A 16701-nucleotide genomic window follows, 5' to 3' on the forward strand; every position below is an offset into this window, starting at 1 on the left:
TATACTTCCAATTTCTTTATTAAGAGAAAAATCTATCTCCACTAAAAAAACAAAGTGACCGTAGAACTGCAATGACTAAACCCTAACAGAGTCAAAAAATGTTTTTTGAAACCCTATTTTTCTACTGTAAAAAACAGAATAGAAGTTTCTGAGGAGTCGAGGCGTACAAATCCAAAAAAGATGAGGGAAGACAAAGAATAGGCTAGATAATACAAAAAAGACGGAATACACGAAAATGTACTGAAACATTGAGCCGGGTCGGGCTTCAGCGCAAAGTTTTTTCTTTTGGCTAGACTGAAATGCGGACGTAGAGCCATCCTGTGTCCCGAGGGGAAAAATTCGCCACCGGCCTGAGTATTGCCTTGAAATTGTCCGGTTCTTCTATGCAGACCGGTCGGGTCGGAATCCTGAGCGTCCTCGTAATATCGGCTCCTATAAATCACACACCGTCGAAAAGATGCATTTTTGCTCGCTCGATGAGTTTCACTAAAACCCTCTTCTAGGTTTTCGTTGCCGGAGGCGACGGAACGAGTTCGATGCAATCGCAACAGATAGGTATGTGGTGCTCTATAGAAATTTCATTTCAAATGTTCATCATACCATTCGTTTTCTTAGATCTAGGGTTTTCTTGGAATCCCGGTTTTCATCATACTTTCGCCCAAAATTTCTCCTTGCAGAAGAAAAATATGAAAAGATATTTTGGAAAATTGTCAGAGGATGGAAATGCTGCTATATTGTTTTTTTCCTAGTTTTCAGTGGTGTTTTTTAGTATTTTTAATCGTTTAAATGCTTGATCGACGAGGTCACGTGGTTCAATTTCTTTGTTACCAGAAGAAACTGTAACTTCACAACGTTGCTGCACGTGTATTTCATTATTTTTCTCCAAATTGTGCCTGGACCTTGAGGCTTGTCTTCATAATTTTGTCATTTATAATGAATTCAATTCATTTTTGTTGTCTTGTTAATGTTGGTTGACCAAGCAAGAATGCTATAAAATTATCATTCGTTATTAGGATTATTTTATTTATTAATTTATATTGGTCCTTAAGGCTACTTTATTAGATGATTATGAAATTGATGTTGCATCATCTGGCTGTTTTTTAATTATTAATGTTTTGGAACTTAACATCAGATGCTGAAGCTTATATGCAAGAGTTTTGGTTAAAAGCTTCAGTTTTCTTACACCTCAGAAGTTATTGATTGTATTTTAGTATTTCCATATGATATTTTGTTTGAATAATACCCTGCTTAATGACATTAACATGATTACATCGGAATTATGACATATTATCATTTGTGATCTACATCTAAGCTAAATCTATTTTCCTGACATTTTGGGTTTCTAGGTTCACCATGTAGAATTTGAACTTTAGGCATGCATTAAGATACTTATTTATGTCTATCAATGGTCTTTCGTTTTTTTTCTCACCCCTTATTTGTTTGTTCTTCTTCCGTTGTAAGTACTTTTCATTGTATTCTATTTTTTGATTTCATGGCTCTTCTACAGAGTTGATTTCAGCATCTTCCTTTGGTAGCTCGTTTTTTTCTCAGGTTCTCGCACATATTAATTAGAATTGTGTGAAATTTTGATTGGATTTGTAATCTTACTTTCCACACATGTTACACTTTTTGTTATTTGCAAGCGTGAGGAAATGATACTTTACAGTTTTACATGTGAAAGTTGGGGATGTCGATTCTAGAAGGATGTTTTGTTTGTTTATGAGGGATGTCATGCTTCCTATTTCCTGCTATTCTTTTGCTTAGAAGTGGAAGCATATGGACTTCATTATGGAATTACTCCCATATATATTTTATATGTATGCATGCTTGTCATAAACCTCCATGTTACCTACAAAAGGGTTTTAAAGTAATCAAGAAATACTTTGTTTATATATTTAATTGAAGTTAATGCAAGATTCAAGTTATATGAAGTTGGTTATTTGCTACATTGTAGTGCCTCTGACATGGCTTATTGCTTGTACCGTTGTCTTTGAATTCATCATCTACAATCGAAATAGGAGTAGTGGTAGTTGAAGGGAGTGATGGTTTGAAAAATGAGTATAAATTTGGATTCAAGCTTGCCAAAAGGTAACATTGAAAATGATGATTTTGATTCTTGTTGCATAATCGGAGTAGGAAAAGCTGTAAGTGAGAAAGAATAGTGGGATTGTGTGTGTTGTTTGTAAATCTCAAAGCTGACAAGATTTGTGGGAATTTGAGAAAGTGTTTGATTAGTAAACATGATAAATTTTGGCTATTAATAATGATTAAAGCTTGATTAAATAGTTTTTAATCTACACTGCATGATTGGTTTGAATCAAATATATTGCTAATGTCCCTTGTCATTCAATAGTTAATTTTTAAATGAAGTAGTTGAAAGTTTAGTAAATAGTAGTATATTCAATTTCAATTTAATTAGGATTGGATTAAATGAAAAATTAACTTCAAATTACAAATTAATGACTTATATCAGGTGCTAGTGATAGAATGCACAAGTGTCTCCTATAAGAGAGCCATACATATTATTATAGACTAATAAGTCCCTCTAATTTGCTGGTTGAGCAAAACATCTCATTAATTAATCATGAACTCCTATGCAACATTTTCTTGGTTTAAGGGAGTTTGACATCCTATTTAGGCCTTGGCAAATTTATGGTTCTTTGTGGCTGAGCTAGGTGACGATATGAATTTTTTTTTCTTTAAAATCGTGGAGGGTGAGATGGCATTGATGCCTACAACTATTGCTATGATGATTAGTTGATTTAGTGTTGTTGCTATAATGTTGAAGGTAACCTTATAATCTTGGATGTTTGCTTGTGTAATGGACTTATAACTACATTATAGCCGAGAACTTGGTGGACTAGAGGTGAGGAATAGGTTAAGTCATAAGCAGGCTATGACCAAAATATGGAACGATGATGCATAATAGTTTAGATCTTAACTGATCTAGCCTATTGCAACAAAAACTCGTTTATATTGTTCTTTGAATTTTCACTCTTGTCCTTGGCTTGCTTTAACTTTTTACTTAATTTGATCGATTCTTTGTTTTTAAAAATTATACTTCATTGTTAGGTCCATTCACAACAATTTATTAATTTGCATTGATAATTCTACGTTTGAAAATATTCCAATAATTATTTAAATGGATGTAGTATATTATTAAATTAATTATTTATCTTTGTTTTGGATGTTCCTAGTTGCTTGAAAGCATTGTTGGTTATGATATTTTCAGTAATGTCATGGAATTCTCTTAATTGAGCTATGATTTTTGCTTATTCTTTCTAATACATCACATGTATTGGATAAAGTTGAGAAACCTTCAAGGAAGTTTTATTTGTTTTTTTGGTGCTCTCATTGTGATATTGAATAGGATTTTGATTTTATTTCATTTTTTTTCTTTAAGGTAGGTCTTGGACTATATTTGATGAAACTGTAATAAGCTCAAAATTTATCACTTGCGATACTTTTTTTCTTAGTTTTTAGTTCAACACTTTGTTTTTACTTAATATAACTTGTTTATGCTTTGGATTTATCACTCATGAAAATTTGATTGAGTCTAGTACGGGGTAACAAATTTATGGCTTAGTGCAAAGTCTTAGGGATTATGGAATTGTAATAAGAGTTCTCGGTGAGGATATTATTAATGAGGTACTTACCACAGTTATTTACTTAATTTAGGTTTCCAATGATATGTCAAAGTTGAGGAAGCATTGGTTCTGATGGAGCATGATCTATGGATCTGGAAGGCGGCTTGCTATTAAAGCAGCATGTGTGCTTATAGATGAGCCTATGATGGGCTACGGGGTTTTTGTTGTAGTGCAAGATCCTGTGACAACTTTTGAACAGGCAACAAAAATTAAATGATTTTTAATGCAACTAATAGGACAGCAACAATATCTTCAACCAGTGTAGCTGATGCATGCTGGAGGAGAGGGTGGTCTTTTAGTCGTGGTTTTCTCAAAGCTTGAACAATTTATAATGGTGCCATTTGCATTTACATGCAAGTAAAATCTTTTTGAAGTTTTGTGCTCAATCTGACAAGCTAATTAAGAGTGATTTATTATCGAAATGTCATTTTTATAGCTTAAGAACTTGAGGCTCAAGCTGATGTATGGCGAAATTTTAAGTTATGGGCTTTTTGAGCTGAGGAATATATTACCAGGGAACAATTTCATGGTGGTTTCTTTGAGGAATATTTAACACTGGAGTTTAAAGCTGTTCGAGGTATGGATTTACTTCCATTTAGCAGGGAGACAACTGTGGCATGCCATCTGGGTATGGTTTGTATTTGGCCTTATGGGAGATGAAGTTCGCAATGCTTAATATTTCTAGCAGAGTTTCTAATGAGCTATCTGAGTGGCTATATTAGGTGATATTTTATGTAATGGTTGGTAAGGTGTTACACTACAAAAAATTGATGGTCTAATAATGAAAATGAAACAAGAAGCGAAACCTACATTTGGCTTTGGTGGAGCATTAAAATTTTAGAAGAATAATTGGAAGTTCAAACCCAAAGATCAACAGATAGACATGTCTAAAAATTTTGCTGTGAAGTGCTTCAAGTGCAATGAATTAGGTGACAATGCTAAGTCAGTGGGAATCAAATGTTCGTCTTCACTGTAATCACTATCCGCCAAGGCATGCTTTTGGAAATTCTTGTAGAGGCGGTCATATTGAACAACCATCGAGCCTTAGTAAAAGCAACAAAAACGGCAATATGGTGTTTACTTTGACTCAATAGGAGGCCCTCACCCCAAATTCATTTATTGAAGGTACTTTTATCATTGATTATCTTTTAATTGGGGTATTGATAGATAATGAATATACTCATTCCTTAATATGATTTGATTATCTTTTAATTGGGGATTGCTAGATAATGAATATACTCATTTCTTAATATGATTTTTCCTTGTATTATGTTTGGGTATCATTTATGAATCAATAAAACATTTTCCGTTTGTGTTTGCATATGATCCAATTTTTTTGGTATTCAATCATCTACTTAGTTTAGGTTGGAGATTTTGATTTACTCGTGGGTTTGACTATTTCTTATCTAGATGACTTTGATGTCATCTTAGTGATGGATCGACTCTTCATTTATCATGTCTCAATGGATTGCTTTTGCAAGTGAGTACTTTTAATTCTCTAGAACAATCTTAAGCTTTATTAGTGGTAACAAGGGACATGATTCTTAGCATTTACTTCTTGATGGGATCTTTGAGTATCTTTCTATCTTAATTGAAGTTCAGGGAAGTAAACCTTCAATATCAGAGAATATTTGGTGCCATTTGTTGTGATGTGTTTCCTATGGAGTTTTATGGTTGGCCACCATTGAAAGAAGTTGAATTCAGCATTGAGCTAGCTTATAATGGTACACTTTTTTTTAAGCCATGTCATAGGATAAATCCATTAAGTTGGAAGAACTAAAAATTCAATTATAAGAATGATTATATAAGTGTTTTGTTAGGTCCAGTGTTTTCTATTGTGAAGCTTTCATGCTAATTTCAAGTATGAACTCATGTGGCTTTTTATGGATTATGAACAATTGATTTTGGCGATTATGAAAAATAAATATTCTTTTTTTCTCTTATTGATTGCAGGTTTGATCATTTTTGAGGAATTCGTGTCCTTTAGATTAGGTTAACACTTGGTGAGGGATAAAATAGTGGATGTTTCTTGATAAAATTTCGTACTTATTAATTATTGGGTATTATGAAATTTTAATGGTAGTGTTTGGCATTAACCAATGTTCCAACAACTTTATGAATTGATTGTTTAATTGTCAAATCAAATATTGTTATTTTAATTGATGATATCTTAATACTCCAAGAGCGTATGAGCAACATCTTAGAGTTCTTTTAGAGATTATTCGATTAAAAAAATAATAATAACAAAATAAAAACCTTCATGCCAGGTTGAAGCTACTATGTAATTTTTTGGCTCAAGGATGTGATATTTTTGGAATATTACTTTTAGAATTAGAACTTTAGCTGATACCAAGAAGTTTAAAGTTTCTTTTAAGAAGACATCTGCTTGTGTAATTGTCAAAAATTTTATTAAATTAGTGAGTTATTATATGATATTTGTTGAAGTTTTTCTAGAATTGCCTCACCATTGGATTAATTGATTCTTAAGAATGTCAAGTTTGAACTCGGCTTGTGTGAAGTACTTTGAGGAGCACAACTATAGATTGACATGAGTGTATCACTGCTTCTTATTTCCTTTTGTAGAGATGAACTTAATGTGTATTGTGATGTCTATCTAATATTTCGGTTGTATGGAGTTATTTTATGGAGCATTATTCATCATGTGATGAGTATATATATTGTTGGCACTCTTCTTTTATTTTTTTGAAGTTTGCTTGATCTGTTAATCAGGAATTTGTTGCCATCCAATGTTTTTAGGTGGATTAGGCCTTAATTATTTGCTTTGAATTGATTCTGGGCTTTTTTTTGTATGATGCACAAATATCATTAGGTTGTATTATTCTTCTATGTAAACACCACGAGGAAAGTCCCTGATGGTCATATGAATGAATCTATTGCTAGAAAATATTAGATTAAGAAATAATTAAATAAAGTTTTACTTTTAATAATCAGATTATCTGATTAGAAAATGAAATTAAGAAAAGTAACATTAACAAACTAGTTGTTATGTCACTAACATGTGACAATCCGCATGATACTGGGAATGATCCTAGTCCTAAATGGTCGTATAAATGAATTTATTGCTAGAAAATATTAATTTAAGAAACAATTAAATAAAGTTTTGCTTGCTATAATCAAATCACCTCAGCAGAAAATGAAATTATGAAAATTAACATTAACAAACCAGTTGTTATGTTACTAACTCGTGACAATCCTCTTGATACTGTGAATGATCCTAGTGACAATCCGCTTGATACCTTGAACGATACTAGTGTCTATGCACGTATCCTATTTGGAATTATGGGCTCCACCCTAATTTATCACCATTTTATTCATCACTATTTGGGAGAGTAGATTTATTAGATTTGACTTACCACTGTAAATTTCTCAACTTTGATTCAACTTGTTTATTGAATTTAAGCTTAACATTTTGGTAATATGATGGAGTTATTTTGTATACGCACTATCGTATGTTGGCACAATAAATTGTTTACTTAATGCGCTTCCTGTCTTCATAATAGAGACACAAATCACTATTATTTTAGTTGATTCATCTTAGTACTTTATCAACTTATTTCTCATTTTTTGAAAATCCCTTTACCTTATTTTTCATTGTTGGAATCTTCCTGCTACAGGCTCTCCACCAGATTTTTCCTTATCGCAGGCTTGTCTCCATTGGAGTCTCCCTACTGCAGGCTCTCCTCCAAAAAAACTCTTTTACCATCGAAATTCTCTCTGTTGCAGATCCTTTGCAAGAAGCCTCCTAGGCCGCAGCGACAACAGTAGCAACCGATTCTACAGCCCAACCAACCTCCGACAACAACAACAACAAACCTTCTTCCTACAATAAGTAGCAATCCTAAATACCTGTGAGGTTGATGACCAAGTACGAATGAAGACGTTAAGTTCTACCCTGGATATTAATTCTAAATAAAAAACTAGAGATTCTTTTCAGAAGACTCCTGTCTTCTTTTAACTCTATCACAAATCATGAACTTAATGGCTGGAGCTATCTTCAATAAAAAGAGGAACATGTCAGGGGAGAATTCACAATTCTTGAGATCACCGACCTTAACCACCGCACATGGAAGAATCGAGATCATATGGTTGTCTTGGCTAGTCAACTTAATGATTACTGATTGAAATGGAAGAAAGCTATTTTTCTCTACACGACAACCAAAGAAATCTTGGAGGTTGCAATAGAAACATAATTCAATGCTGTAAACCCTATAGAGCTGGTTGAGATTGAAAACATGCTTCATAATTCTCGCCATGGAGAGCCAAGTGTCATCCGATACTTTAACGCTTTGATAAGGTATTGCTTATAATTGGATATATTTGAGACACTTGTGAAAATGTCCACTTGATGTTGTGATATTTAAATCCATCATCGAGAAGAAGAGAATCATCAAATTTTTAGTAGAGCTAACTCAAGAATTGGATGAGGCGAGAGAGAGGATCATGACAACAAAGCCTCTGCCATCTTATTCGTGGAGTCTTGGCCGAAGTTAGGAGAGAAGAGAGTAGAAAGAAGTTGATACTGATTGGAAATGGAGGATTCGACAGGTGTACAATAATTTATTTTCAATCAATAAGTTTATTCATGATAGGAAATGCATAACTAATCTCCTGCAAGCTCTTATGAATTTTAGGTGATAAAGTTGAAGAAGGTGATTGACAACGTTAAAATGCATCAAGGCTTCTACCTGCTCAAGAAAAATCTCTCTTTGAACACAAATGAATTCATGTGCTTATTATCTCTAAGTTTTGTGTTTGTTGAGTCTATTTCTGTTTAAAATCATTTCTTGTAATAACTTGGGTCATCACTGTTGTTTTATTCTCATTTGTTTGCCAATAAAAAATTAATTTTTATTAATGTGAGATTTGTCAATTTGTCAAACACACTAGAAATAGTTATTCAATGACCTAATACAAACCCTCACGCCATTTTGCTAGTATCCATATTGATATTTGGGGACCTTTAAATGTGAAAACCTTAAGTGTGGCCAAATGGTTTCTCATTTATTGACAATCACACTAAAAAAAACTTAGGTATTCCTAATAAATGAAAAATCTGAAACATTCCAAATCTTCCAAACCTTTGACATGATTCAAAGTCAATTTCAGTGCAAAATTTAAATTGTCAAAACTGATCATGCAACATTTCTTTAAAAAAAATGAAATCATTTATGTGAGTTTGTGTATTGATACCCCACAATAAAATGAAATAATTGAGAAAATGAACAAATATTTCTCTGAGGTATCACACTCAATTATGATTTCTCATCAAGTTTTCATATATTTTTGGGGAGAAACAATTCTTACTCTAACATATCAATTGAGTGCCTAGCTTGATTTTTAACTTCAAAACGCCTCTTCATATTTTGATGATTACTGATTTTTACATCAAAAAATTTTCTTCTACTATTTCACTTAAAATCTTAAGGTATATCCTTTATTTATGTCCATTCTCGTAATCACAGAAATTTGATCCTAAATATGCCTGGTATATTTTTCTTGGGTATGCCAACAATAAATGGGGTATAAGTGTTACTCTTTTGTTATCAGAAAATACTACCACTCCATGAATGCTATTTAAAAAAAAAAAATAAATTTAACTACCCCAATTTTGATGTTTAAGGATATTGTAAATGAACATTAATTTTGGGATGCACTTGATGACATAAAAATGCTATACTGAATGGGGATTTGATTCCAAACATATGTGAGGCTTTAGACCCTTCATGAAATACTCTTCAATGCTGCTTCAAAAATTCCCCTTAGCCGTCTCGATAATAGCTCGAATCTCTCCTTATATTCTATGACAGTCCCTTCTCAAGTAAATGCAAAGAATTGCTTCTGCAGGTCTCTTTCCCAAAATGTTCTAACAAGCAATTCTTAATTCTTCACATGAGCGAATTGGGTATTTAGCCTCCCTCCATTGCAACCACGCTAGGAACTTTCCCTCCAAGCACAACTTGTCGCCATGAGCTTCTTTTCTTCATTTAGGCCATATATCCCAAAATATAGCTCCACCCAACATACCTACCAACGTGCTTCTTCCCCCTCAAAGATTCTTCAACTTTCGAACCCTAGCATTTTCACCCCAACTTCCTCTCCCTCACATGTTTTCCCCTATGTAATTTGGAAAAAAATTCTTTATTCGATCATAGTCGTATCTTACCCCCGACTTCTTTGTTCTCTGTGCCTCTCTATACTCATTGCCTAACCACTTTTTCATGTTTCAGACCAACTCTCCCTCTCTCTAAAATCTCTATTCTACCCCCCTCTCTCCTTCCCCCAATCCAAGCCTTAGGAGGATGTTCTTGATGGCGGATCTTTTTTTCTGTCTCTCTCATTCGATTTCTTTCCCTTTCGATTTAGAAAATGAATCTTTGATTAGCCCTTGTATAGGATTTGCAAATTGAACCGCTGGAGGTGTCTTTGAATTGCATCTCGATAAACCTCCTTATCATCTCTTCCTAGCGCTCCAATTAGTTTTCAATGGTTGAAAACTTTTTGTCGATGGTTGCACACCTTTCCTCTATCTTGTATTTAAGTTGGCTCACCTCTTCCTCTAATTTTTTTCGTTTCATCTACTTTCTTGGTCCTCCGAGAAATTTTTTATCACAAAGATGGAAACCGTTGTACTTTGAAATGTCATCGATGATTTCTGGATAGTCTGAATCACGTATGTACGGCAAGATAACAAGCTGTAGTCAGTACAATTTGATTTGAGACCTGTTACCTTCCGACACTTAATTTGGAACAAAAGAAAGATGGGAGTTTTGTGTCTCAATTCGCCGCAATTGCCAGACAACCTTCTCAGCTTGCTTTAATCTCAAGTATATTGCGATATGCAATCGCAAAAGTGATCGTATTCCCGCGTTGCTTCCTCAATGGCTCCAATCGCAATCGTATCACAAGCCTTTGTCATGAAGGTATCTACGGTGCGATATGCCCGATGCTTTTCTGCAAGCTTTTTTTAGGTCAATCCACCCAATATTACGTTGCAATCCAGTCGTCTCTTCCCAGATCCCCAAAAGTTTGGCGAGTTAGCTCACGAAGACAGCTCTTATATGATGCGATCCCTTCGGTCTTCCCAGCAAGCTCCAGTCGCACGATGTATCAAGAGGTTCGAATGCGTCTGTATGTGTCGATCCCGTGGTTGGCTTCTAGTTAGGTCAACCCACGACTGAATCTGAAGACAATCCTAAAGTTGTCCTCTTAGATTGCTCGGATCACTACTATTTTGCAAGGTTAGGTCACGAATGAATACGGTCGCGATCTCGTATTTGATCTCTGAGAAATCAATTGCTTTGATACCGCTTGATATGATTCTTGGTAGATTCACGGACTCCTAGTTATGAATTAATTTTTGAAAAAAAATCGAAAATAGTGAGGTAGAAGTCACATTGATGCAAGTTAGGCTTGGGAACTTCCTGAAAAAACGTCCACTAGTGGTTATTGCTTTTATTTATGGGGAATTTTGATTACATGGAGAAGTTAAAAAGCAAGCAGTTATTTTAAGAAGCAGTGTTGAATAATGATAGAGCGCTGCCTTGGGTATCTATGAAGGGATTTGGATTCATAAATTGTGAAGGAATTGGGGTGTACCTCTAAAAGGCCTATATTGATGTTTTAGGATAGTTAAACAACTATTAGTATTGCCAAGAATCGTATGCATCATGATATGACTAAGCATATTGAAGTTGATTGATACTTTTTTCTTTGAGAAGCTTAATAGGTAAATTATACAATTAAGCTTCATCCTGACACACCAACAAGTTGTTGATGTTTTAAGTAAAGCAATTCCTTTAAACACATTCTGAGAGTTCAATATTAAGTCTGGCTTGTACAACATCTATGACTCAGTTTGAGGGTGAATGTGGAAAATTGAGAAGGATTTCAGTTGCATGCTAGGTTGGACGATTTGATTGGGGACTACTTGGGAAAACCTCTTGATTAGTTTTAGCCCTTCCTATTTGTTTCTTTATTTTTTTTATTTCAAATTTATCTCATTTCCTAATTTATATTAGATTTATTTGGTAAGTTTGTAAATCAGAATGAATTGTCTTCATGTGAGCTTCATCTTGTGGGAAAATTTTTGTATGGTCATCCAAAGATGGAATTTCTCTGTAAACATTTCGAACTTATGAGGCTTACGGGAGAATGGAAGATAGGTCCTCTTAATGGCGTACATGTTTTAATTCAACTCTCCAATGAGGAGGATTATATGCGCCTCTTTGTGAAGAGAGTGATTTGGTTCGAAGATTACGGGATGCAGGTTTTGAAATGGTCAGCTAACTTTGATCCTAAGGCTGAGGCTCCGATAATCCCCGTCTGGCTTCGTCTCCAGGGATTAAAGGTGCATCTTTTTAATCATGAAATTTTATTTTCTTTGGCTGCCATGTTCGGGAGGCCTTTCAAGTTGGATGCTCCCACATATAATCTTACGAGGCCGGCTATGACTTGTTTTCTAATTGAAAGAGATGTCACTTTACCCCCTCCAGATGAGGTATGGATCGGTTCGACACATAACGGGTACTGTCAACAAGTTTTATTAGAAAATAACCCCCTCTATTGCCCACACTGTTGTATGTTTGGCCACAATCAACGTTTCAAGATGCACCTTGAACTTAGAAAACGGGAGGACACACGTCCCCCGCGTGTCATGTTTGCTGCTACCTCTGCGGATCAAAATGATATTGTGGTTGGGCTTACTGTTGATGCGCCTCAACCCATTGTCAATGTCTTTGGCCCTCCTGCGGGTATTCCTGATGGTTTACAATTTGATGGAGACGCTGCCCCCTCTTGCTAATCTGAATGCTGTTAGAAATATTAATCCTACTAATCCTATTTCTTCAAATGAATTGGTTCAGCTAGCTGATATGGGTCGGGTGATGCTTGCTCTGCCTGATTTGGACCCGCCTGTTAATCCCTTGATTGAGGAGGCTTAATATGGGTAATATCTCTACATTTTCTCATCAATCTGATGCTCTCTCTGACACTCCTTTAGAAGATGTTTAAAAAATTCTTAGAGATGAATGACATGTACAAAAATATCGTAGGCGTAAGTTTAGAAGTCAAACAGAAACACCTTTTCTTGCGAGTGGAAACAACTTGTCGAACACAAATCAGTATTATTCGGATGGTGAAAATGGACGGTCCCGAACTAGATCTTCTAGGAACTAGGAAGGGACATGTGTCTACCCATGTTTAATATCCTGATTTGGAATATCAGGGGAGCTACAGATCTTCACTCCCTTGGTAGACTCAAATTAATGACAAGGATTCATAACATTGATATTTTTGTTATTTTAGAACCTATGGTCACCTCTGTGGATGACCGTATCTTGGGCAAATTTAAGAATTTCTCGTACTTTTCTAATTGTTCTAACAAAATTTGGCTTTTCTGACGGAAGCATATTACGATGAAAATCACCATTGACGATAGATAGTTTGTGCACACTTTCTTTTCTATGGATGTTTTTTCAGGTCACCTTACTTTTGTCTACGCTAGAACCTCTAACGTGGCTAGATCCGATCTCTGGCACAAAATTTTTGAGATGGGTAAGAATATTCATCAGAACTGGATGGTTGGAGGGATTTTAACATAGTTATGCATGAGTCTAAAAAGTTAGGTGGTAGGAGTATTGATACCATTTTAACTAATAAATTCATTGACTATATGAATAGTGCAGGCATTACTGATTTGGGTTTTGTCGGCTCTAAGTTCACTTGGAAAAGAAGTAAGCTCTTTGAAAGGCTTGTTAGATGTTTTGCTAATCAAGTTTGGCTTTCCTCCTATGATTTTTTGCAGGTCCAACATCTAAGCAGATCTGGTTCTGACCATTTCCCCCTTCTTCTATCCTTTGATTATTTTAAAAAGATTTCTACTTATCATTTTTGTTACCTTGATGTTTAGGCTAAACATGAGGATTTCATGAGACTTATCGTGGATAATTGGAAATGTGAGGAGGTTGGGAATGCTTGACTTATACTTTGGAAATTATATAAGAAGGTGGCTTCTGCACTCAGATCTTGGAATTGGAATGTTTTTGGTGATGTTCATGCCAGAGTTAGGAGAGCTGAGGAGAAGGTCAATAGTCTGCAGGCTCTTGATGAAAACTCTAATGATTTTATTCATGATCTTCAGGAAGTGAATAAGGAATTAGTGGAGGCTTCCCTTTGGGAGGAGGAGCTTTTGCAACAAAAATCAGGGGAAACTCATTTCACTCAAGGCGATAGAAATACCAGATATTTTCATGCTTGTATTAAACAAAGAAGAGCTAATAACACCATCGTCAGGATTAAAGATGAGGGAAACTGGATTACTGGGGATGAGATGATTGGGGAGAGTGCAGTTCTTTATTACTCTAAACTCTTTCAATATCAGGAGATCACGGGAACTATTGATGACTCTTTATTTGATGATGGCAGACATCACATGGTGAATCTTGACCTATGTCATCTTCCTTCGGAGGAAGAGATTCATACCACCTTGCTTGATATAAATTGCAACAAAGCACTGGGCCCTGATGATTTTACTTCGGATTTTTATATTAAATGTTGGAGTATTGTCAAGGAGCAGATAGTGGCTGCTATTCAAAGCTTTTTCAAGGGGACACTCCGGGAAATTATTTTTCTGCCGCTACTATTGTTCTTATTCCTAAGAATTCTCAAATATCTTCTTGGGACCATTTTCGGCCTATATCTCTTACCTCTGTTCTCTCCAAGCTGATCAACAAGATTATTGTCAGAAGAATTCAACCTCTTCTAAATGATTTCATATCTTTGAATCAATCGGTCTTTATTCAGGGCAGGGGATCACTGATAATATCATGTTGGCCCAGAAGCTGATACTTGATATTGATAAAAAATGTATAGGAGGGAACATGATTACTAAATTGGATATTCGGAAGGCTTATGACTCTCTCAGTTGGGATTTCGTTGTGAAAGTTCTATTGACCCGTGGTTTTTCTCAAGATTTCTGCAAACTTATCCTCACTTGGCTCCATTGCAACAAATATAGTGTTCTTATCAATGGTCAAGCTGCAGGTTTCTTTAGTACTGTTAGAGGCATAAAGCAGGGAGATCCTCTATCACCTACTATTTTCATTTTAATATTTGATTATCTTTCTCGCTTTCTTAACAACCTTTTCAGGGATAATCCTTTTTTGCATTATGTTCATAAGTCAAAGATGATGGTGTCTCATCTAGCTTATGGTGATGACATGATTTTATTCTCCAATGCAAGTAAAAGGTCGATCAAGGAGATACATCGTTTATTGGCCGATTTTCAATCCATTTCAGGGCTCCTCTTTAATGCTAGCAAATGTCATATTTATATGGGAGATACAGTTAATCGTGCTAATGTTTCCTGGATTGCTATTTTTTCGGGTTTTTCTCTTTCTCACCTTCCACTGAAATATTTGGGGGTGTATCTCCTTAAAGGCAGAAAGAGGGGTATTCAGTTTGATGATATTGTGGAAAAGGTGCGAAAAAGGATTATGAATTGGAAAAATAACTTTTTTTCCTTTGGGGGAAGAATCACTTTGCTCAGAAGCATTCTTCATTCTCTTCTTTTATTATACACTCTACAAGTCCTCCAACCTAAGAAAGATGTTTCAATCTGTTCCTTTGGGTGGGAAATCATTCTGGTCGGAGATGGCTCTCTTGGAAGGATGTTTGTAAACCTCTTTACGCTGGAGGTTTGGGTTTCAAATCTCTGCATCACATTGCTGAAATAAATGTTTTTAAATAATGGTTCAATCTAAGGAAAGGGGATTCTTTGTGGGCTAAGTTCATGCATGTATGCATGGGAAATACTGTCGGTCATCCCTTCCTTCTTTGGCCAGGTGGCAATTAGGTGATTCTACTATGTGGAAGAGGTTGCTTCTTATTAGAGATTGGGCCAAGAACTACCTTTACTGGGAGTTGGGTGATGGTAGTATTTCTTTCTGGCATGATTGTTGGTCCCATGTTGTGCTTGAGCTGAGAGACTTCAGTCTCACCAACCTTAAGGTGTCGGATGCTTGGGTGGATGGACATTGGAACATCCCTTTATTAATAAACATTTTGGGGACGGAAGAAGCAAACTTTATTTCCACTATTCCCTTTATCAGCAACTGCATGACACTCCGAAAATGAAAACTCCTTTAAATCATTCCATTACTAAGTCTTTATACTCCTCTCTTGGGAGGAGGGTGTGTGGAGTTAGGCGTTAACTCCGTCTATTTCCTTTTTGGCCTGGCGGATTTTCCATGATATCATTTCTTGTGATGATATTCTCAAATTAAAAGGTTTAAGACTTGCTTCTAGATGTTGTTTTTGTCATGCAGCTGAGGACACCATTGAACACACTTTCTTCTCATGTTCTTTTTCTAGGTTTATTTGGCATAAGGCTGGATTGTGGTTTGGCACCATCGTAACTCCTAAGAGCAATTTATTACTTCTATTGCATGCAATTCTGATGGAAAGAAAAAGCATTTCTTGCAAATTTATCCCTATATTATTTGCTGGTTCATTTGGATGGTCCGGAATGATATTATTCATGCTAGCAAGGACATTCGATGTAGGACGGTTTTCACTAATATCATTGCTTACATTAATAAATTGTGGAGGCTTGGGAACAATAAGAAGAATTTTTTTTGCTGGTATAAATTATTTTCTTTCCTTGGATAACACTAATATGAATGATGTTAGGCTCCTATTAGAACTATTTTGGTCAGGTGGAGACCTCTTCCCAGGGGTTGGATTAAATTTAACACGGATGGGAGCTGGAAACCTGATAGTGCTGGTTGTGGGGGTGTGGCTAGGAATGATACAGGAAATTGCATTCTCTTTTTCTCCTCCCCTTCTTGCGTAGATTCTTCTTTAGAAGCTGAGGCTCAGGCTATTTTGTTGGCGGTTGTCGGCGCTTAAAAGGGGAAAAAGTTAATGTTTGGGGGGCGCCCGTAAGAAGCTGTCGGCAGCCGGAATCGAAATCCCGTCACCCGCTTCGGAAGGACTTTTGAATTTACGTATATATATATAATTTTAGAAAAATATG

The 16701-nt window shown here is 35.5% G+C and overlaps 1 protein-coding gene across 2 annotated transcripts in view; it reads left to right on the forward strand.

The window, feature by feature from the left end:
* Positions 1-335: 335 nt before the first annotated feature.
* LOC110034069 (zinc finger CCCH domain-containing protein 55-like) overlaps positions 336-16701 on the forward strand; it is a gene marked incomplete in the record, with an annotated part of 54737 nt that continues 38371 nt past the window's right edge. Inside the window, 2 exon segments of one of the 2 annotated variants that reach the window (XM_020738321.1) lie at positions 336-555; positions 3679-4772. 2 annotated transcript variants of the gene reach the window in all.

This window comes from Phalaenopsis equestris, unplaced genomic scaffold (assembly GCF_001263595.1).
Source record: "Phalaenopsis equestris unplaced genomic scaffold, ASM126359v1 Scaffold001343, whole genome shotgun sequence".
Taxonomy (NCBI): domain Eukaryota; kingdom Viridiplantae; phylum Streptophyta; class Magnoliopsida; order Asparagales; family Orchidaceae; genus Phalaenopsis; species Phalaenopsis equestris.